At 46.7% G+C, this 22,842-nt stretch overlaps 1 protein-coding gene across 4 annotated transcripts in view; it reads left to right on the forward strand.

Annotated features, from left to right (window-relative positions):
- The first annotated feature begins 552 nt into the window (after window positions 1-552).
- The window catches only part of SIPA1L3 (signal induced proliferation associated 1 like 3), a 246,732-nt gene continuing 224,442 nt past the window's right edge, over window positions 553-22,842 (forward strand). For 2 of the 4 annotated variants that reach the window (XM_079799982.1, XM_079799985.1), the window contains exon 1: window positions 15,610-17,240. The gene's annotated coding sequence lies outside the window, so the exon portion shown is untranslated. Of the gene's footprint in view, window positions 700-8,781; window positions 10,135-15,609; window positions 17,241-22,842 lie in introns of those variants that run through there. The other 2 variants (XM_079799983.1, XM_079799984.1) reach the window with 2 other exon arrangements.

A 22,842-nucleotide genomic window follows, 5' to 3' on the forward strand; every position in this document is an offset into this window, starting at 1 on the left:
CGCTTGCGCACTGGCCCGCAGCCGGCAGTAAAAAGCCCAGCGCGAGGTACCGCGCGCGCGCACACGCTCTCAAAAGGCAAAAAAAAAAAAAAAGTCCTCCCCGCGGGGCCCGCGGCAATTTAGACTGGAGTTGGCCGGCGAACACACGCAGATGTCCTTCGCCGCCGCTCCGCTCCATTGGGAGTCTAGCGCTGTACGGTCCCCGCCTTTCCCCAGGCACGCGTCCTCGGCGTAAGTACCTCGCGCCTGGCGGAGAGGGAGGGAGAGGGTCCGCCGAAAGGAAGAAGGAGGCGGACGGGGCTGGAAGAAAGGGAAAACCGCCCCCCCACCTCGCGGAGTAAGGAGCGTGGCAACCGGGTTGGAGCCTGCAGAAGACACGCCTCCACTCCTCACTGCACTAGGGGCTGCGGAAGTGCTCTGAAGGTTGGAGCGGCAGGGAGGCGACAGGTGGACTACCATTCCCAGAAGGCGGCGCGGTGCTGCGCCTACGCTCCCGCGGCACCTGCGCACCAGGCGTTTTTCTGCTTGCTGCCGCCTAGGGCGAAACTACAGTTCCCAGGAGGCTCCGCTCGAAGCGGCTTGGAAGTGGGCAGCCTGGAAGTCACTCGGGCCACCGGAGCTGGCGGCGTCTCTAGCGAACGGTGCGGGGCCGGACGCCGGGGTCGTGGGGCCCGCGAGGCGGGCAGCCGGGATGCCCAGGTATGTGGCTCTAGGAGCAAGGGGGGTGGGGGGCCTCACTTAAGGATGGCGGGGAATCGGTGTCTATTGGAGCGCGAGCGGGAGTGTTCTGAAGGTTGGCGGCCGGCCAGGTGTGGGCACCAGTTTTGGGGGCGGCGGCGCTGGGACTCGAGTCCTCCAGACCTGGAAGGGCTCGTATCCGCATGGCTCAACTTTCTCGACGTGCTACCCGGCTCTGTGCGGAATAGCATGAAGTGGGAGTCGGGGTGCAGTGGGTTCGCGTCCTGGCTCTGCCATTCCCCGGAGCTGCGGTTTAGGGGAAACCGTGCGGAACCTCAGTTTCCCCTTTCGGTAAAACGCGGGGGGAGAAGAGGATCTTCCCTTTGCTGGGAATTCTTTTGAGATGTTGAGATCTGGCGGCGAGTAAAGCGTTTGGCACACAGAGGGCACTTATTTCGTGTTTGCGCTATTGTTAGCTCCAGAGAAATGGGGTGAAGGTGTTAGCAACCGCATAGGATTAGTTGAGGGTGTGCGTGTAAAAAGCGGAGTCCATAGTTAGCCGTCAATGCAAGGTGGCTGCTGTTGGCTGAAATTATTTTGTTAAGAGCTTTGGTTTGGGAGGCAGAGAGACCCTAATTCACATTTAGGCTCTTCCATTTACCAGCTGTGCGACCTTGTGAACTGACTCCACCGATGTGTGCCTCGGTTTTCCGATCTATAACTTGGGGGATTTTAATAGTCACCTCATAAAGTTGTTTTGAGGATGCAATGCGAATACCATGTATAAAGTGCTTAGAGCAGCACCTGGCACATAGCATTCACGAAATGGTCCCTTTTATTCAGCGTTTTTCCAGTGCCCTAGAGACCCTTTGAGGGTGGGGCTCTGGCTATAGTCTTGGTCTCCCCATCGGGATAGATTCAGAACGGGTCTAGTTTACTTCCTGTCCTGCAGCTTCATGTTCCTCATTTGTTATATCAGCCTCAGAGGGTTGTAAGGATTTGCTGAGGTTGTATTCTCTCACTAAGGAACAGCTCTTATGTAAAATAATTGTTTTTCTTCAGTCTTCTCCATCTGGTCCAGAGGCTGCCTGACTGTGGGCTGTGACATGACAGCCCTGAGCTCCTCCCCACATTCACTTCCAGCCTCAGTATCCCACCTGTGAAGTGGCAGTCATAGGACTTTTGAGCCAGGCTTGTTTTGATGATCTCAGGAGATAATTCATGTTTAGTGTTAAGCACCGGGCCGGGTGCATAGTAAGCACTTAATTTATCTTGTTTTTCTTGATAGGCCTTTGCTGCTGCTTCATAGGGCAGAGCAGAGACAAGGTTATTGGCCTCCTCTCCCCCATTTTTGTTCACTAAAGGTTAAATTGTGGAACATACTGCAGTATAAGGACCTGAGAAGAGATGGTGCTGACCTGCTAGCAACAGCCTTCTGCTCATTCACACACTCTTCCCCCCAAGTCAGCACATTCTTTCCAGTGCTTTATGACCATCCCAGTTCTGTGGGCACTTTGTTTCAAAATTATACTAGCCCACTGAACTCCTTGATGCCTGTGCTTCCTCGATGTCCCCTGGTGACTTGTCCCTTGGCTACTATGAACTCAACATGTTCAGTCTAAACCCCTTCTCGCAGAACCAGTAGTCACCATCTTGGCAAATGGGCCAACATTGACCCAATTGCCCAAGCCAGAAACTTGGAAGTTGCTCTTCTCTCCCAGCCTTCCCAGGTCTAGTTGATTGGCAAGAAGGATGGAGCTGCCATCTCCAAGAAATGTCATTTCTTTGGCCAACCTTGGTTTCCCATCTCGTGGACACCGAAAGTCCTCCTGGGCCACTGGTGGCCTTTTCCGACTAGGTTGAGTTGTTTCTGTGAAGTTGCTAAGGATTAATGTGTGTAGCACATTGTATTAGGAGCAGAGAAGACAATATAGGTTTGGCCAGACTGCAGTGGCCACAGGTGTGGTGTCAAGGCTTTGCTTTCAGGGGGCCCATTTCTACAGTGTTAGCCTGGCAAAGCTTGGCTGAGTTGTTCATTTCTTTCTGAAAAGTCATACCTTGTCAGCAAGTTAGACTATTCTGTAAGGGAAGGTGGCCCTACTTGGCATTTCAGGAGGCAGCACACACCTGGAAGCAGACTGGGAAGGGAATTTATTAGATGCCCATTTAGCTTGAGTCTGTTGTCAGAAACCCATTATTGGGAACCCGTGGTTTTAATTAAATTTGTGGTGGCCATCAAATTTCCCTAAATGTTTTTTAATCTGAGGAAATAAAGCAGTGACATTTAAAAATTTTTTGTTCTTAATTATTAGGGACAACACATGGTTTTTTAGCAATCTGTGGAATGGTCTAAGATTTAAATGTGAACTTGTTTTTCAGACATTTCAGTTGTTAGGTAAGTAAAAAAATGGAATTTAGAAGTGCAGTAATTGGTGTCCTTTTTTTCTATAAAGCAGATTTTGCCTATATATTTCAAACAGGTTTAAAAAATGACACAGGTTATGGTAACAGCTTAACCTTGTTATGTGTTTAACTCACAAAATCTAAATTAATTTTTTTTAAATTTGCCAAATCATTTTATTTTTATTTTATTTATTTTATTTTTGTTAATCCTCACCCCAGCATATTTTTCCATTGATTTTTAGAGAGAGTGGAAGGGAAGGGGAGAGACACAGAGAGAGAAATATTGATGCGAGAGAGACAGATTGATTGGTTGCCTCCCACATAGCCCCAACCAGGGTTGGGGATAAGATTGAGCCTGCAGCTGAGGTACATGCCCTTAATCAGAATCGAACCCAGGACCCTTTAGTCCGCAGGCTGTTGCTCTCTATCCACTGAGCCAAACTAGCTAGGACATGTGTTTGTGTTTTAGTAAAAGAATTAAACAGTCATTTCCTTTAAGGTAAAGTGTTTGTTTTTAGCTTTCCATAAGACTGGTATTGCTCCTGTTAAGAAAGGAGGACTAAGAAGGACTGCTCTGATCATGGCCTTAATTTATGTGTGTGAGAATGGGTTGAATTTGACTTCTAAAAAGTTACGCAAAGAAATACATGCTCATTGTAATACTATGTCAAACAGTACAGAGCTGTATAAGGAAAATAATGGGTGCCACCCTCCACTCTAAAGTCCCTCCAGGGATAGCCATTCATTCCAGCAGCAAGTATTTATTAAGTGTTTATTGTATGGGTTTGGAGATTTAGTAGTGAACAAAATGGATATGCACTCTGCCCTTGGAGATTTGCGTGGATGCTCTCACCTTATTCGGTGCGTAAATGGATATATATATATGCATATATTGATTGTTTTGTTCCTTTTCCCTCACCACTCCCAAAAAGGAGGAATAGGGATCAAGTCACATATATTTGTAACTTGAGTTTTTCAATTATTGACAGGGCATCTCCCTTCAAATCATTACATACAGATCCGACTCATTCTTTTTAACTGCTAGACTCACATTCTTCTAACTATGGAGAGACCATGCTTTATTCCACCATTCTTCTATTGCTGGACATTTAGGCTGTTGGGGGATTTTACCTTCATAAACACATCCATTGAGCATCCTGGTACATAGGCAGTGAAGCATAGTGGCTAAAAGCATAAACCCTAGTCAGGGAACAAGACAGACAAGATCTTTGCTCTCCTAGGGTTTATATTCTAGCTAGGGAGACAAAATAAACAAGGTTATTTCAGATGGTTTTACGTATAGTAGGTGAAATGACAGGACGAGGGCCTAGAGCATGGATGATGGGGCAAAGCTGGTGGTGAGGAAGGGATGGTTACTTCAGCTTGGATGGTCAGGGAAGGCACATGAGCTGAGAGACTGGAATGAACCAAGAGCTGTGAGCGGAATATTTCAGGCAGAGGGAGCAACAAGTGCAAAGGCACAGAGATAGAAATGAGTTTGTTGCAAACAGTGTCACTGTGGCTGGAAAAGAGCAAATTCCTATTTTTCAAGTTCATCTAATTTGATAAAAAGGATAATATGCAAATTAACTGTCACTCTGCAACAAAGATTGCAGGGCCCATAGCACCCAGGCCTCGGAGGGAGGGAGGGCTGCGGACACAATGCGTGGCTGCCTGACTGGGGCATGCCCCCAGCCCATCGGACACAACACAGGGACTGCCGGGTTAGGGGCGTGCTCCCGGTGGCCGCCGCATGGCCCGGGGCAAGCCCCCAGCCCGGCAGCCCCACGTTGTGTCCGCTGGGCTGGGGGTGTGCTCCCGCCGCCGCCACGTAGCTTTGGGCAAGCCCCCAGCCCAGCGGATATAATGCAGGGGATCCTCTGCGCATGAGCTGCCGAGGAAACACCTTTTCTGACCGCTCACTGGCTAAGCTCCCTGTACACCGCCACTCGCAGTGTTCTTTGTAACTTGGGTAATAAGAATCCAAGAAGGTGATCTAGGGTTTTTCCACCTCACTCCTGGAGGAAAAAACTAAGGACTGCTGCTGGAGGGGCTAAGAAATGTCATATCCTGCCCTAGCCGGTTTGGCTCAGTGGATAGAGCCTCGGCCTGCTGACCGCAGGGTCCGGGTTTGATTCTGATCAAGGGCATATACCTAGGTTGCAGGCTCCTCCCTGGCCAGGGCCCAGGTCAGGGCTCATGCAGGAGGCAACCAATCATAGTGTCCCTCTCACATTGATGTTTCTCTCTGTCTTTCCCTCTCTCTTCCCCGCTCTCTAAAAATTAATGGAAACAGGTGAGGATAAACAAACAAAAAAAAGAAAGAAATGTCATATCCCATGAAAGACACATCTTGAAAATGCCTAAAGAAAGTTGTCATTTTTTTCATGGTGAAGGGACTGGAGTCCGTGTTGATGAAAACACCTTTGCATCTGTGGCAGTGGCAGCAGCAGTGGCGTGATGGGGTTGGCGCCTTCCCCTGATCAGCCCAGTCACCTCCTGTAGAGGGGAGCGGGCCTAAGCCGTCAGTAGGATATCCCCTGAGGGCTCCAAGTCTGTGAGAGGGGGCAGGCTGGGCTGAGGGATCCCCTCCCCGCCCCCCCCCCCCCCCGCACGAATTTCATGCACTGGGCCTCTACTACTACTATAATTTTGTAAAACAATGATAATAAAAGCATCTAACGTTTACCTAATGCATACTCTGTAGTAGTCATTTTTCTAACCATTCATACTTTTCCTCAGTTAGTTCTCAGGAGTCAATGAAGTAGGTAAGTTTATGGATCTTGCTTTACAAGTGAGGAAGCTGACTCTAGACTCCTTCACACTCATGCCTAATCCCTCTCTCCAGTAGGCTGAGGCAAGTTTAGGAAGTGGAAGCAGCATTTCCTTCACATGCTGTCTGACACCTGTAGACTATATCTAGTACCTAACTCGTGGCAGCAGGAATGGTGTGAGCATTGCTTCCTCTGACAGTAAGACACAGTGGGGTCAATTTCTGTTGGAATGTTGGGTTGCTTCAAAACTGAAGGCCCTGCAGCAGAGCCTAGCCTCAAAACAAGGTTGATTGCTTGGCTACTACACCAGACACAGGTTAACAGGCAATAGGGCAGGCGTCAAAGGAGAGTTAATAAGGTAAATGCTCCATTTAGGTGAGTTTTGCAAGGTGACTTGGGTTGGCAGGGGAAAGTGTGTTTGAAAGTACTGAGCCAGCAACTCAAGTGGTTGTGTGGCCCAGGACCTTGCTTCAGCCACCATGACTGGGTCCCTTTTGATTTGGTATATCCTGGGTCTTACAGGTTGTTAAATATTTTGAATGGAGCAGGCCTGGTTAGATGTGAAGACAGCAGCAGGTACTTTTAAGACCAGGATATAAGTACAAAGAGCCTCTTTCATCCAGCGGTGTATGAAGCATTTTTTTCTACCTAGCCTGTGTGCCAGGCACCATGCTGGACACGGACAGTATGAAGGTGAATAAGAAGACACGGGTAGGGTTTGCGGAAATGCTGTCCACTGGAAATATAGCGCTAGCTACTGATGCAGACATAATTTAGAATTTTATAGTGGCCACATTTTTAAAAAGTCAAAAGAAACAGGAAATTAATTTTAATAACATTTTATTTAGTTTAAAAGGTTATCATTTCAACATGTAATCAATGTAAAGATTATTGATATACTTTACATTCTTTTTTTCCATATGAAGGCTTCAAAACATAGTGCACGTTACACTTTCAGTACATTTCCATTCGCCCTGGCCACATTTCAGTTGCTCATGTATTGGACAGTGTGGGCTTAGGGTGTGAGAGAGACACACATAAATCAAGGGTGGTCGTTCACAATGATAGATCAAATATGTCATCCCTGTTTTATATTGGTGAGTAAGGGCAGATGAGTGATGAAAAGCATATTTATTGTAGGCAGGTATAGCTAACCTCACAGCTGCTGCCCATCAGAGGTGCCTTACAGGCCTGGCACTGTTCTTAGTGCTTGGGGGCTGTGCCCTGTGTTCTGAGGTGGCTGATATTGTACCGATGGGGAAGTTGAGGTATGGTGATGAGGAGCCACTTGCTCAAGATTAGGCAGAATATGCACTCAGGTGCAGAGGCCATACTGTTGTATGCGTTGCACTAGATGGTGTTTGTGGGGGATGGGGTTTGTGTTTTGTGCAATGAAAACCATAGGAAGGACTCATTGCACAAAATGAATTCCCAGTTTGTTAGCTTCAATCCTCGAGTCTATATTGGTGCTGGTTTAGACTTGAGCAACTGCTAGGTCCACTCCTTAAGTTGAGCTCTAGGTTTTGTTTGAAATAGGTCTTACTTCCCTGGACAGAGTGTAGTTTTGAGGGACTGGGAGGAGGGTGGGCAGCAAGAATGAGGGAGCCCAGCCTATTGGAAGCTCATTTCTAAATGGCTTCTTTGGGTGTGAAGCCTATTTTCTCTTTTTGTCTGCTAACTCTGTCTCTCACAGCTGTAGTCTCCTGTGGAAGCTGAGTGGCATCTTCTTGTGAGCTCAGCAATAGCAGGGCTTACTCTGCATATGTATCTTGCCTTTGCTCTGACCCAAAGAGGCATTGCCGGGTGGGGACACGGGGAGAGGGATGACACAGTGTTTTCCTCTGTCAACTCTATGGGAGTCATAGTTCTAGACCAGGGGTCCCCAAACTTTTTAAACAGGGGGCCAGTTCACTGTTCCTCAGAGAGAAGGAGGGGAGTCAGAGAGTGCGGCGCACATTCCACACATGCGCACTGCGGGCCCGGGACGAGTCGGCTGCTAAGCAGGACAGGCAGCGGCAGCAAAAACACCCTGCGGGCTGGATAAATGTCCTCGGCGGGCCGTATGTGGCCCGCGGGCCGTAGTTTGAGGACCCCTGTTCTAGACTCTTAGTTACTTCCTTGGCTCAGGGTTCTCCGTCTCAGAGGCAGGATGAATCTGAGCCTTCTCCCCAAACATGGCAGGTGCTGGAAGATTCTGAGTCTGTTTATGTCTCCAGGTGGTGACCTAGTGCCAATCCCTGTCCCCAGGTGGTGATTCACAAGGCTTTTAACCTTACCACTATCTCTTACTGTTGGACAATACTTGGCATGTAAAAGATGCTTGGTAAGTGTCTGTTGGCTGAATTAATGATACTAACCAGCATTCACTGAACTCTTAGTGTGTACAAGACACTTCTATACCTGCTTTTTGTGTAATATCTCTTTTAATCTCAATAACTACTCCATGATCTAGAACTATGACTCCCATTTCCCATATAAGGATACTGAAGTCCTGAGACTCAGTGAATGTCACAAAGGTGATGAGTGTCTAAGCCAGGATTCAAATGCAAGCCAGTGGCTCCAGCGTCTATAGTCTCTCCATGGATGGATGTATGGACAAATAGGATGGGCAAGCAGGACCATACTGACTAACACCACTCTGGGTACCGGCTTTTTTTTTTAATGATTCAGGAATCTGCACTTCCCCTTTCTTTAAAATAATAAAAATGAACTGGATATTTGATATTATGAAGGAATTCTTGTTAATTTTTTAGATATGATAATGATGCTGTGGTTCTCCTTAAGAAAAACAACCTTATCTTTTAAGACATATCTTCTGAAATACCTATGAACTGTTAAGATGTTTTGGATTTGCTTCAAAATAATATGGATAGGCAAGGAGTTGAGGGGACAAGTGTACAGTTAAATAAAGAGGAAGTAAGATTGGCCATAAGTTGGTAACTGTTAAATATGGTTTATTATATTCTTCCTTTCACCTTTGTGTGTTTGAATGGCTTATCATGAAAAATTAGAAACAAGTACCACAAATTTCACTCAGCATTTGTATGTTTCAGTCCTAAGTGTATGGTGAGGGGATTCCCTGCCTCTGCTCAGTCCATTTGAACAACAAAGTGGTGTGGCCCAGCCGGCGTGGCTCAGTGGTTGGGTGTTGACATAGGAACCAGGGGTTTGGGTTTGAGGTCAGGGTTTGATTCCTGGTTCGGGCACATGCCCGGGTTGCGGGCTTGATCCCCAGTGTGGGGCATACAGCAGGCAGCCAATCAATGATTCTCCATCATATCTCTCTCCCTGTCCGCTCTGAAATCAATAAAAATATATTTTAAAAAATCACAAACAAAAAATGGTGTGTTTTTTTCTTGGTGTAATGAATGAGTCACTACTTGGCCCAAGGCTTCAGAACACTTTGGTAACGTAGCATCCAATAGTATTGAGGACATCTGCAAGGCTCCATTGGCCACAGGCTTTCCCATTGCTCTGAGGAAACAGCCACAGTTTGCCGAGAGCCTCTTCCGGAAGATCTCTTTTTCTCCAGCACCTGACCGTGGGGCCCCTCCTACATTTTTTTTTCAAGGGCAAGTTCCAACAAGATCCTCATATCCTCTTCCATCCTCCCCTCAGGACTGACATGCACAGACCCTTCCACTGATGGGGCTTTGTTAAGGCCCCACACAGAACCAGAAGCCAGCTTTTGATTTGCCTCCAGCACTGCAGTGGGAGGCAGGGAAAGTGGCCCCTTTCCGTTCTGACACTTGACAGCAGACGGAAAGGGGCAAGATGCAGCTTGTGACAGTGCCTTGGACTTGATGATAATTTCACGTCAGGCCAGCAATTATAACTTCTTTACAACAAACACACCCGCACACCCCTTCACATCGACTAAAGACTCCTATTGCATTTGTTCTTTTGGGGTCTGTAAATTAACAGAAAATGAATGTGTGGCAGGAACCCTTGTGTGGTAGGAAAAGAGTGCACCTTTGGGGGTTTCTGCTTATCGTTTTTTGCCAAGTAGGTAGAAATGGTTAATGGTAGCAGTAGCTCCAGCCCTGTTTCTGTACATCATGTTCTTGGTGTGTGGGGAGGAAAGCAGGGGAAGTCCTACAGACCCTCTGGCCTTCTCCGAGACTTTGCCCCTGGCACCCTCTTCAGTTCTGTCCTTTCTTTTTCCTTCAGAGGCCTTGAGGTGAGCCCAGAGTGGAGAGAATGTTAGCACTGTCATCCGTTTTAGCAGCTTAAATTTCTTCAGAGTTTCCGGTGTGGAGCTGCCTGTGTTGGATCTGAGGTTAGCAAACTCCGAATACTGACACTGCATCTGATTTTTAAACTTACTCAACAGGTATCCACTGACTGAGCACTCTTCTAGGTACTAGGGCGACAGCAGTGAGCAAGGCATACAGTGCTGGTTTGAATGGGACTCTCATTTAAGTGAGGGATTCAGACAGTACACAAGATGAGATGTGTGCTGTGTTAGGTGGTTATAAGTACTAAGTGGGAGAAATTAAGCAGGGAAAGGAGATACGAGATATTGGGGTGGAGGGTGTTAACATTTTAGACTGGGTGGCCAGGGATGGCCTCCCTGGGAAGGTGACCATGAGTACAGATAAGGCCTGAAGGAGGTGAGACTGTGTAAGCAGCGAGGGTGTCTGGGCAGAGGGCGCAGCCAGTGCAAAGGCCCTGAGACCATGGGCCTGGTAAGAAACAGGAGCTCACAAGGAGGCCTGTGTGACTGGAGCAAAGTAAGGGAGGGAGTAAGAGGGGATGGGGACAGAGAGGTGACAGGTTTGCAGATCACTTAAGATTCAGTACAGGTTTGTTTTTTCCTCTGACAGAAACAGGGAGATATTGTAGGGTTGATTAATTTGTTAAATTTTGAATAGTGACCACAGATGTGTGGAACCAAAGGAACAAAAATAAGGCACCCAGTTCCCTTCCCCAGAGATACCACTATCCCAGTTTCTTACTCGTGACCTGTTCCTTGACATTGCATTATTTGAGTGAATTTCCTGGCTTATGTTATGTTAAACCATGTAAAATTACCTTTTTGTGGGTCAAAAATGGTTAAATGCTGGTAATTTTGTGAGGTTCAGCCTAATAACTCCCTTTCGGGAGCCCAAGGAAGCTTACCAATCCTTTCTTGCTGCAGGGGTTGGTGGTCAGAGTTGGGGACCTCTTCGCCTTTCGCATCCCACACCTATCTTTCGGTGACTGGCTCCACAGTGTCAGTGACACCAGGGCCCCACCTAAGGCCTCATGAACCTAGTGCTGCTGTTGAGCCTGACAAGAGGCTGCTTCTTCCTGCTGGGACCTTACCTGTGGGTGGCATTCGTCATTCTTTGGCTTTCTGCATCTTGGTGCCACCAGTTTTGAAATCTCGGATAGCTTCCAGAGGGAAGCGCACCCTTGGACTCTTGCCGACATTCAGCATGACCTGTGTGACCGGGGTGCTCTCTTGGTTCAGGCAGAACTTGTGGGCATTCCAGATCAGTAACTGGCTAGAGTAGCCCGAAGAGTGCCCAGCCTGGAGTGTCCATGGGAGTACCTGCTGGACCATGGAAGCCCAAGCTGTGGGAGGAAGTCTCAGGGATGATGATGATGGTCTGGACTTGGGAGAAAGGCCTTTAGCACCTCCTATGTGTCACACCCCTATGCTGGCCAGGGAAGCATATGTCTCTGGAAACCCAGAGTACTGGGCTGGGTCCCAGGGGTGCAAAATAAACCTCAAGGAATTATGGATGCAGCTTTCCGGGTGCTCAGAAAGTTGTGTCAGTTGGTATGCCTTTGGGTGCAAACAACGGTAATAGCAACACATAGTGATTTATATAACATCTGCTATATGCTAGCACTTTGCTAGGGCTTACCATGAAGTGACTCAATTAAGCCTCCTCACAACCCTGTAAGATAAGCAGTCTTATTATTCCCCCATTTTTAAAAAATATATTTTTATTGATTTCAGAGAGGAAAGGAGAGGGAGAGGGAAATAGAAACATCAATGATGAGAATCCTTGATTAGCTGCCTCCTGCACACCCCCTACTGGGGATCGAGCCCACAACCCAGGCATGTGCCCTTGACCGGAATTAAACCCGGAACCCTTCAGTCTGCAGGCCAACACTCTATCTACTGAGCCAAACTGGCTAGAGCAGTGGTTCTCCACCTTTCTAATGCCGCGACCCTTTAATACAGTTCCTCATGTTGTGGTGACCCCCAACCATAAAATTACTTTCGTTGCTACTTCATAACTGTAATTTTGCTACTGTTAATGAATCATAATGTAAATATCTGTGTTTTCCGATGGTCTTAGACGACCCTGCTAGCGGTTCTCAACCTGTGGGTCGCGACAGGTTGTAGAGCTGCTATAGAGTCTAAGACCATTGGAAAACACAGATATTTACATTACGATCATTAACAGTAGCAAAATTACAGTTATGAAGTAGCAACGAAAACAATTTTATGGTTGGGGGTCACCACAACATGAGGAACTGTATTAAAGGGTCGCGGCATTAGAAAGGTTGAGAGCCACTGGGCTAGAGCATCCCCCCCCCACCCTTTTATTTTAAAGAAAAATATATTTTTATTGACTTCAGAGAGGAAGGGAGAGGGAGAGAGAAATAGAAACGTCAGTGATGAGAGAGAATCATTGATCGGCTGCCTCCTGCACGCCCCCACTCTGGGGATGAAAGCCTGCAACCAGGGCATGTTCTGGGAATCGAACCATGACCTCCTGGTTCATAGGTCGTCGCTTAACCACTGAGCCACACTGGCTGGGCTTATTAATCCCTTTTTGCAGATGAGACAACTAAATTTAAATAACTTACCCAATGTCACACAACAAGAAAATGGTGGTGACATGATTTGGATCCAAGGAGCTTGACTCCAGAGGCCTCACTCTGAACTCTTCATCTCTGTGTGCTTCTGCAGTGGTTCTCAAACCTGAGCTCATAGAATTCCCTGAATGGCTTCTTAAAACACAGAATGCCAGGCTTCACCCAGTTTCTGATTGAGTAGATCTGGCTTAAGAATTTGTATTTCTATCAAGTTTCTAGGTGATAATGGTACTCTTGGGAGCACATTCTGAGAGAACCACTAATCTACTCTGTGAAATCAGATTTATGAACCCATATAACAAAGTAGCTTATAGGTAGGTAGCACCAGGGTTGACTGATTAAGAAGTTTCACAGTGCCTGTAGGCAAGCTCTCTCTGTTATACCACTCTGCCATCCTTCATGTGTCTCCTGTGCCTGTGTCCTCAGACTCCTCTCATGGCCATAAAATGACTGCCACAGCTCCAGTCGTCACATCCAGTAGCAGAAAGAGGGCATCTCTCACTCGCTATGTGTCTCTTCCTAGGTGTTCTGCCTCCTATATTCCCCTTATATCTCACTAGCCAGCATTGTGACACGTGACCATGCCCGGGGAAATCACAGGCGAGGGCCATTCAGGATTTCCACATTTTCTTTGTGGCTGGGGATGGAACCGCCCTCACCAGAAGCACATGACTGCTGGGAGGAGAGTGGCTGCAGGAATTAAATCACAGTATTATTTGGGAAAGGACTGGAAGAGGGGAGTGGATATTGGGTAGGCAAATAACTGGATCTGCTGCAGAAGTTAGTGAAACAAAGTGGGAACATAATACCCATCCACTTTTGTGTCATAATACTTACCAACTTTGTTTTGTAATCACCTGAGTCAGGACATAGCCTTTTCTCCAATCTCGTCAACCTTTTGTCTGAAAATGCAGGTAATCCCAAACTGGGTGACGAGGCAGCACTGTGAGGGGCAGTGTGCTTGGTGTTTGAGAGCATTCACTCTGTTCAGAAACACCTGGATCTCACTCCCCTCTCTGCCCCTGACCAATTCCTATGCAAGTTGCTTCTCTCAGAGGTTCAGCTTTCCCCTCTGAGGACTGCCTCATTGGATGTTTGTACAGATGAAGAGGAAGATAAAGGTTAAGTGTTTACCTCCGGTAGCTGGCACATGGGAAGTGCTCAAGAATGTGGCCTCTGCTATAACATACAGTTGACCCTTGAACAACTAAGGGTTAGCACACCGCTCCCTCTACCCCCAGTCAAAAATCTGTGTATAACTTTTGACTCCCCCCAAATTTTACTAATAGCCTACTGACCTTATTGACAACAGTTGGTTAACACATATTTGTATGTGATATGTATTATATACTGTATACTTTACAATAAAATAAACTAGAGAAAAGAAACTTAAGAAAATTATAAGGGAGAGAGAATACAATTGTAGTATTGAATGAGAAAAAAAAAATCCACATGTAATTAGACCCACACAGTTCAAACCCATGTTCAAGAGTCAACTGTATTCTGTGAGTTATGTGCCAGTTGAGTCAGTTCTGACTCTCGGTGACCCTGTGAATGAGTGATGTTCACAGAGTCCTATCCTCACAGCTCTGCTCAGCTCCTTAGACTCATGCTTATGGCTTCTTTTATGAGTGAAGCCATCTCATATTTGATCTTCCTCTTTTCCTGCTGTTTCTATTTTTTCCCAGCTTTATTGTCTTTTCCAAAGAACCCTGCATTCTCATGATATGCCTGAGGTAGGACAGCTTCAGTTCTGTCATTTTTGTCTGTAGAAACATTTCAGGCTTAATTTGCTCCAGGAACCACTGTTCGTCTTTCTAGTGATCCAGGGTATCCATAGAGCTCTCTGACACACTATTTCAAATGAATAATTTTTCCCCCTATCACTTTCTTCACTGTCCAACGTTCACATCCATATATAGTAATTGGGAATATAAGGGTGTATGTGATCCTAACTTGGGTATTTAATGAGGCATCTTGGCTCTTAGCGACCTATCCTATTTCTTCCATTGCTGCCCTTCTGAGTCTCAGCCTTCTCTTGAGTTCTTAGCTGCACTCTCCATTTGAATTGATGACTGAGCCAAGATAAGCAAAATCTTTAACAATTTCAGTGTCTTCATTGTCTGTGTTAAAGTTGTGTACTTCTTTGATCATGATTTTTTGTCTTCTTGATGTTCAACTGCAGTCCTGCTTTGGTACTTTCTTCTTTTACTTTTATCAGAAGTCATTTCAAATCATTGCTACTTTCTGCCAATAGAATGGTGTCATCTTCAAATTATAGGTTATTGATATTTCTTCTACCAATTTTTACTTCTTCTGAGTTTAACCCAGTTTATTAACATACTAAATGACTTATTGAATAATTAAATATTTTATAATCATGCTTTCCGTTCCCAACAACCTATCAAAATGACCATTTATGTTGCAGACTGAAATTCCTCTGGATGCCTGTTGCTATTACTTATAGATACAGTGTAAAGCTGTTTTTTGCCTTGTAAGAGGGACTCAGGAATGGAGCGTCGGTTCTGAAGCCAGACCACCTGGATGCAAGTCTTGGCTCCATTTTGGCTCCCTGTGTGACCTCAGGCAAGCCACTTAGCCTTGCAGTGTTTGTTTCCAAATCTGTAAGGTGGAGTTGGTAGTGGTACTGCCCTGTTAGGCTGTTGAGAATATTCAGTGCATTAAAGCTGATAAAGGGCTTAGAATACTGCAGTGCCTGGCCCACAGGCACTCTGTCTGCTATTTTTTCACTGTTTTATGCCGGTGTGTTCACAGACGACTGTAAGCTATCTGAGAGCAGGGTCTGTGTGGCTTTTGTTTACCACTCTGTCTTAGTGCCTGACTCAGAATAAGTAGGATGCATATATATTTTTGTGGCAGTATTCTTAATTTGTTTCCTTTCAGCTGTCCAGAATTTATTTTATTTTTTTAATTCTCACTTAGGATATTTTTTCCACTGATTAAAAAAAAGTGTGTGTGTGTGTGTGTGTGTGTGTGTGTGTGTGTATTTATTTCAGAGGGGAAGGGAACGGGAGATAGAAACATCAGTGATGAGAGAGAACCATTGATAGGCTGCCTCCTGCCTCCTGAAAGTTCCACACTGGGGATCGAGCCCATAACTTGGGCATATGCCCTGACCAGGAATCAAACTGTGACCTTGTTCATGGGTTGCCGCTCAACCACTGAGCCACGCTGGCTGGGCTCCATTGATTTTTTAGAGAGAGCAGAAGGGAGGGAGAAGAGGGAGAGAGAGAGAAGAAAAAAAAAATCAACGAGAGAGAGAAACATCAATTGGTTGCCTCCTGCATGTGCCCCAACTGGGGCTGGGGATCGAACCTGCAACCAATGGTATGTACCCTAGACCGGGAATCGAATGCTCAACCCTTCAGTCTGTGGGCTGATGCTCTGACCACTGAACAACCGGCCAGAGCAGCAGTCCAGAATTTAAACTCCATGACCATGATTACCCCCATTTTGAAGGTATCAGCTTAACCTGATTGAATGTGAAGTCAGCATTTAATAATTGCAGCTGATAGTTATTGAGCATTTTTTTGTGGGTTGGGGCTAAGTGTTCACCATAAAGATTTCACTAATCTCTCACACTCACTCCATTTTACAGATAAGGAACCTGAGGCCCAGGGGGAGGACTGGTCTCTCTTAAGAGGAGATCTAGTGCAGTGGTTAAGAACTAAAAACCAAGAGTTGTTTCACCCCTTGCTTGCTGTGTGACTTCTGGCCTGTGACTTTTCTGTTCCAGAATTTTCTCATCTGTAAAATAGAAATGATAATAGTACCTACTTAGAGGGCAGCTGTGAGGACTAGGGGAGAGAGTTCCTATGAAGTGCTTAGAATAGTACCTTGAGCAGAGAAGCTCTCGGGTTTTGGTGGTTATTAATTAGGCTTAGCCGTTCAGTTGTGCTTCCAGAGCTAGCCAGAGAGTCCAGCAGACGTGCTTAATCATTAAGTTGTGTTGTTGCCTCTTCGAACTCGCTCCCTCTCTGCACAGGGAAAGAAGTCCACCTTTGGATTGTGAGATTGTGAACGAAGCGGGCAGGCACAAGCCCAGGGCAGGGGGCATACTGTGGGCACAGGTCCAGCCCTGGCTCGGTCAGAGAACAGGTGGCCTATTTCCTGGAGGGGAGGTAACAGGCTAGCACTCTTTGATACCTTTGAGCTTTTTTTTAAGCCCATTCAGGCTCCTCAGACCAGGTGTCTGATGAGTAAGGAGTCCTTTTATTTCCCTCCCCCAAATGGACCGTTGGCAAAACAGTCCTCTCTGGTAACGTGCCTGTTCACAAACACCAGCCAGTCATCTCTTGGGGAACTCCAGTGGTTGGCATGTTCTTGTGGCTGTTGAATAAGTCCCTGTTAGGAGCTGGCACGGCAGGTTCCCGTTTCCGCATTCCAAACATGCAAGTGGCTGGGGAAGGCACCACCAAGGCCCAGGCAGCCTGCAGAGCTGAAGCAGGTGAACTTTGCCTGGAGAACCAGGCTCAAGAGCCTAGCGTTCCCCTTACAGTTACCTGCCTGCTTTGTGATCAGCGCTATGTTCGGGACATCTTGTAGGTGAGTCATGTTTGTTATGTTTGGTAGTGACTTGTAGAGTAGAGAAAGTTAATATTGCTTCTCCTTTTCGGGAACTAGACTGGTGGTTTTTTTTGTCTTCCTTTTTTTCCTCCTGCCTCTTTCATGAAATATTTACCTGTCTGCTCCAAACTGTGAAGAAAGGGTGGGTGGAGTATTGAGGGAGTGAGGAGGAAATGTAGGCTCTTTCTCCCTGGAGAAGGAATGGGTCAGTGTTGAGCTCCTATGGGATGCAAACTTCTGTGCCATGTGGTATGGGGCATCCCAGTCTGGCACAGATAAGCTGTGTGGTCTCAGGTGAGTTCCTTTCCCTCTCTGGACCTGTTTCCTTATCTGATGAAATGGGGAAAAAGAGCGGTACCCACTCTCCTTTCTAGTATATGTAACGTGTTCACACCTTGGCCATGGAGTGGTACTCAGTGTCAGCTATGCCTGTGCCCCCACCCCAACCACCAGGCCCCCAAATCCCATGTATGATCTTATTTGAGACATCTCAGCTGCTGCTGGCTGTACTCCAGCTATCCTGGCCTCCTGCTGCTCCTCCCTCAGGGCCTTTGCCTTGCCTTTTCCCTCTGTCTAGAACACTTGCCCCAGTATCCCTAAAGCTCCCTCCCCCTTCAGGTCTCTGCTCACATGTCACCTTCTCAGTGAGGCCTCTGTCCTTAAATAGTACCTTCATCACTCACTCTTTAGCTCTTTACTCTGCTTTATTTTTTTTTTTTAATCCTCACCCGAGGACATACTTATTGATTTGTGTGTGTGTGGCAGAGAAAGGAACATCAGTGTGAGAGAGAAACATCAATTGGTTGTCTTCCCATACCTACCCCAACCAGGGATCAAACTAGCAACCTAGGTTATGTGCCTTGATCAGGAATTGAACCTGCAACCTCTCAGTGTATGGGACGATACTCCAACCAACTGAGCCACACCGGGCAGGGCTGCTTTATTTTTCTTTATGGCATTTATTCCTACTTGACACGCATTATCTGTCCCCCCGATCCCCACTCCTAATTGTATGCTCCATGAAAGCATAGGAATCTGTCTCTATCCTTGTCTCTACCAGTTCCTGGCATGTGGTGGGTGTGGGATAAATTATTTTATGAATGAATTTATGATATCAGGTGCAGGAGTAACCTTATCCAAGGATGGGTGGCTGTATCCATTTGGGGTTTTAGTAGGATGTCAGCATACCCACAGACATGTGGCTGGGAGGGAGGTGGCATGCACACACCCTCTCCTTGGTCTCCCAGCGAGTTCTTGGGCCTGCCTGTAGCCTCCAACCTTCTGGCTTCCTGTCCCTCAGCCCATTCAATCTGCATAGTCCAGCCCTAGCAGTGGCTCATCTGGACAGCCTGGGTGCATATGGCATGGAACAGACGGCCTTGGTGCTAGTGAATGTAGAGGATGTGTGCAGGTTAACTAGGTGGAGAAGGCTTTGTTGGAGATACCACCCATACACATACACGCCCCTGTATATGGAAAGCTGACTATATCACTAGGTTTTGCTCAGTCTTCCTGTGGTAGGGAGGTCAGGGAATGCCTTGGAAATAGGAATGGTAACTGGCCAGGCACAGTTTATCAGTCTTCCCTGCTTTCGCAGGCAATAATTCTTGTTCTGGGGGACTGAACAGGTTTTAATTAATCAGTGAGCTTGAAGAGTCTTGCTGTGTAATAGCTGACACCTCTTCAGCAGTTTTCTGGCTCCCAGTGTCAGCGGTTGATTCTGTAAGAATATCCTAGAATGGCTTCCCCAAGCTCCACGGAACAAGGTCAGTGGCTCTCTGGGATCTCTCCCAGTAGCATGGGTATCACACCTGGGGCCTGCTGCTATTTGAAAAATGTGCTGAGAATTAGAGGAGGTGCCTTTGAGTTCCAAGTACAATGGTTTTGGGGACTTTCCTGGGAGTCCATTGTACATAATGCTCATATATACTAGCACTGCCTCAATTCTGGACACAATACTTATCTTCTTAGGGCCTCAGTTTCCTTATCTGGAAAATGGGAATAATTAATAGTACCTGCATTAAATGAGAAGTTAAAATGAGATCAGGTGATCTAATTAGAACTGTGTCTAGTACATAGAAAGCTCTCAATAAAAGGGGATGATAATTATTTTATTTTGAATTGATTGATTTTAGAGAGAGAGGAAGGAAGGGAGAGGGAGTGAGAAAGAGAGAGATTGATTCGTTTTTTACATATTTATGCATTAACTAGAGGCCCAGTGCATGAAATTCGTGCATGGGGCGGCTGGGTGTGTGTGTGTGTGTCTCTCAGCCTGGCCTGCACCCTCTCCAATCTGGGACTGCTGGCTCCTAACCGCTCACCTGCCTGCCTGCCTGATCGCCCCTAACCACCTCTGCCTGCCTGCCTGATTGCCCCCAACTGCCTCTGCCAGCTGGCCTGATCGCCTCCAACTGCCTCTGCCAGCTGGCCTGATCACCCCCTAACTGCTCCCTTGCTGGCCTGATCGCTGCCTAACCGCTTCCCTGCCAGCCTGATCGCCCCCAACTGCCCTCCTCTGCTGGCCTGATTGCTCCCAACTGCCCTTCCCTGCTGGCCTGATTGCCCCCAACTGCCCTCCCCTGCCCACCTGATCGCCCCCGACTGCCCTCCCTTGCTGGCCTGATCACGCCCCTAACTGCTTGCTCCCCCATGCCGGCCTGATCTGGCCCCTAACTGCTTGCTCCCCTGCCGGCCTGATCGCCCCTAACTGCCTCTGCCTGGGCCCCCGCACCCCTGGCTTTGTCTGGAAGGAAGTTGGACGTCCGAAAGATATCCGGTCAACTGGTCTAATTAGCATATTACCCATTTATAGTATAGATTGGGTGTTCTTGTATGTACCCTGACCAGGGATCAAACCCACAATCTTGCCATATTGGAACGATGCTCTTAATCAACTGAGATATCCAGTTGGGGCCTGATAATTATTTTTATAAATTGATTTCAAGTCCCTTTTTACTTTTCAGTCTGTCCTTTTAAAAAGTATATCTATATTTTTTATTGATTTCAGAGAGAGGAATGGAGAGAGAGATAGAAACATCCATGATGAGAGAGAAGCATCAATCGCTTCCTGCATGCCTCCTACTGGGGATCAAGCCTGCAACCTGGGCATGTTCCCTGACCGGCAATCGAAACCATGACCTCCTGGTTCATGGGTTGATGCTCAACCACTGAACCACACCAGCCAGGCATTGTGAAGCTTTTTTATTTTTTGATGCATATGAAATGAAATCTCATGGTTTTCATTTGTATTCCCCTGGAAACCAGTAAATACCTTTTCATTTATGTTTCTTGTTCTGGTATAGCCTGTTCATCCCTTTTATTTCTTTTTCTAATTGATTTGTAGGTGTTCTTTATATACTTTGGTTACTAGTCCTGGGCAGCAGCTTATTTAACCTAATAAAAGTTTTGTAATCTCATGTCATAATTTCCTGGTTGTTTCCCTCTCTTCTGTCTACTTCTTTGTGTCATTCCAAGAAGAGTCATTCAATTTATGGGCATTTTTATGCATTTGTATAAGTATCCTAGAGGCCCTTTGCAGGAAGATTCCTACAAGAATAGGGCTTCCTGCGGCCTGAGCGAAGCAGAGAAGGGAGCGAAGCCCGCCGAGGCGGACTTCCCTCCCCCCGCCGCTGCCGCCCCATGCTTTCCCTCCCACTGCTGCCACTGCCCCACTTTCTGCTTTCCCTCCCTCTTCCTTCTACGCTGTCTTCAGTCTTCGCTCCGCGCCTGCGTATGCAAATTAACGCCATCTTTGTTGGGTTAATTTGCATACTCGCTGATTGGCTGGTGGGCGTAGCGGAGTGATGGTCAATTTGCATGTTTCTCTTTTATTAGTGTAGATGACTGTATCTGTTCCACCCACTCTATACATAGCTTTTTTACTTCAGGTATATTAGGATTAAGTTCAACATCATGTAATAGAAAATCTATCTATATATATAGAAGGCTAATATGCTAAGTGTCCTTCCCATTGTCTGACCAGTCACTATGACGCGCATGGACCACCAGGGGGCAGATGCTCAACTCAGGAGCTATCATGATACACACTTGCCATTTACAGAGAAATGGCAGCATGGACCTGGCTGACAAAGCAACACTTGGCTTTCCTCAAGTGGGACACAGGCCCCCGAACCACCCTGGAGCCACAGCCCACTAAATCGCAGCCGCTGCTGCCGAAGACCCCATGGCGCAAAATGGGGCCCACAGCCCAGCCCAGCCTGGAAACGGTGCCTGTGGGCGCTGGATAATGACGTCACGTAGCAACGCCCAGCTTCCTCTCCCTAGTGACTAGCCTCCTTACAGCTTCTTCAGCCCAGGAACACGACTTGCTTTATAGCCAGGTGGAAACATTTTACACTTTAACCAAATGTCTGTGAAGCGTTTTCCTGTGCCTCATCTCATTTGATCCTCACAGAAGTCCTAGAGCAGGTAGATAAGAGACTTGGTGGAATCCTATTTTTTTTTTCCATTAGCCAGAAAATGGAGATTTAAAAAGTTTAGAAACTTGACCCAACTGAAAAGAAGTAAGAAATGGTGGAACTTGAAAATGACTTCAGGTTTTGTCACTGCACGGAATATAGTCAAACACTGCTACAGTTAATTTTTTTTTTAAATTTCTTTATTGGTTATGGTATCACATAATTGTCCTCATCCCCCTATTCCCATCCCGAACCCCTCCCCACTTATGCCCCCACCCCCCTGTTGTCCATGACCACTGGTTAGGCTTATATGTATGCATACAAGTCCTTTGGTTGATCTCTCCCCCTTTTCCCCACCCTCCCCTGCCTTCCCTCTGAGGTTTGACAGTCTGGTCGATGCTTACCTGTCGCTGGGTCTGTTTTTGTTCTTCAGCTTATGTTGTTCATTATTTCCCTTAGATGCTTGAGATCATGTGATACAAGAAATACACTTATAAGAACCGAAAATGAGACAAGCCATAATGGTTATTTGCTGGGAGGCAAATGAATCAGTCTGTAGTGAGTTTCTTTCTGGGTCAGCAGTTCTTTTGAGTCCCAATTTCAATGTCGAACATTTCCTTATGTGTACATGTCAGCAATGATATTTCAGTTCTGGGTGGTGGACAAATGGTAGTGATGCAGGTCCGACTGTCTCTGGTTTGGTCCTGGGCATCCTTCAGCAGCGCACAACTGTTGTCTGCTAGTATGGCAAGGCATTGTCAGCGTCTTCCATCTCTGAACTGTTTCTCTTCTGTCTTCATGGCTGGAGCAGTCCTGTCAGTTCCTCTCTATTGCAGGAATCCACATGGTCTTGGAGTTATTTTCTGAAAATATACAAACATATTCTCAACCAAAAGTTAGTAAAGGGATATTTTCTATAAATTTGACTTGGGGTCCTTTTTCATTTTTTTTTGCCCAAATGCTTTTCCTCTGGCTTGTTTTGACACCATGTGTGTTTTTCATGGGTTTCTAGAGCTGCTGCGAACGGTGTATCTTTGGATTTGGAGGTCCGCTGGTCTGCAGCTGGGGTAGCAGGATATTGGCTGCGGTCAGTGATGGGTCGCGGGGCAGTTCCAAGGCCTGTCTTGTTGGTGGTGTTGATGGGTTTCTAAAAATGGCCGTTC

Source organism: Cnephaeus nilssonii (assembly GCF_951640355.1).
Source record: "Cnephaeus nilssonii genome assembly, chromosome: 20".
Taxonomy (NCBI): Eukaryota; Metazoa; Chordata; class Mammalia; order Chiroptera; family Vespertilionidae; genus Cnephaeus; species Cnephaeus nilssonii.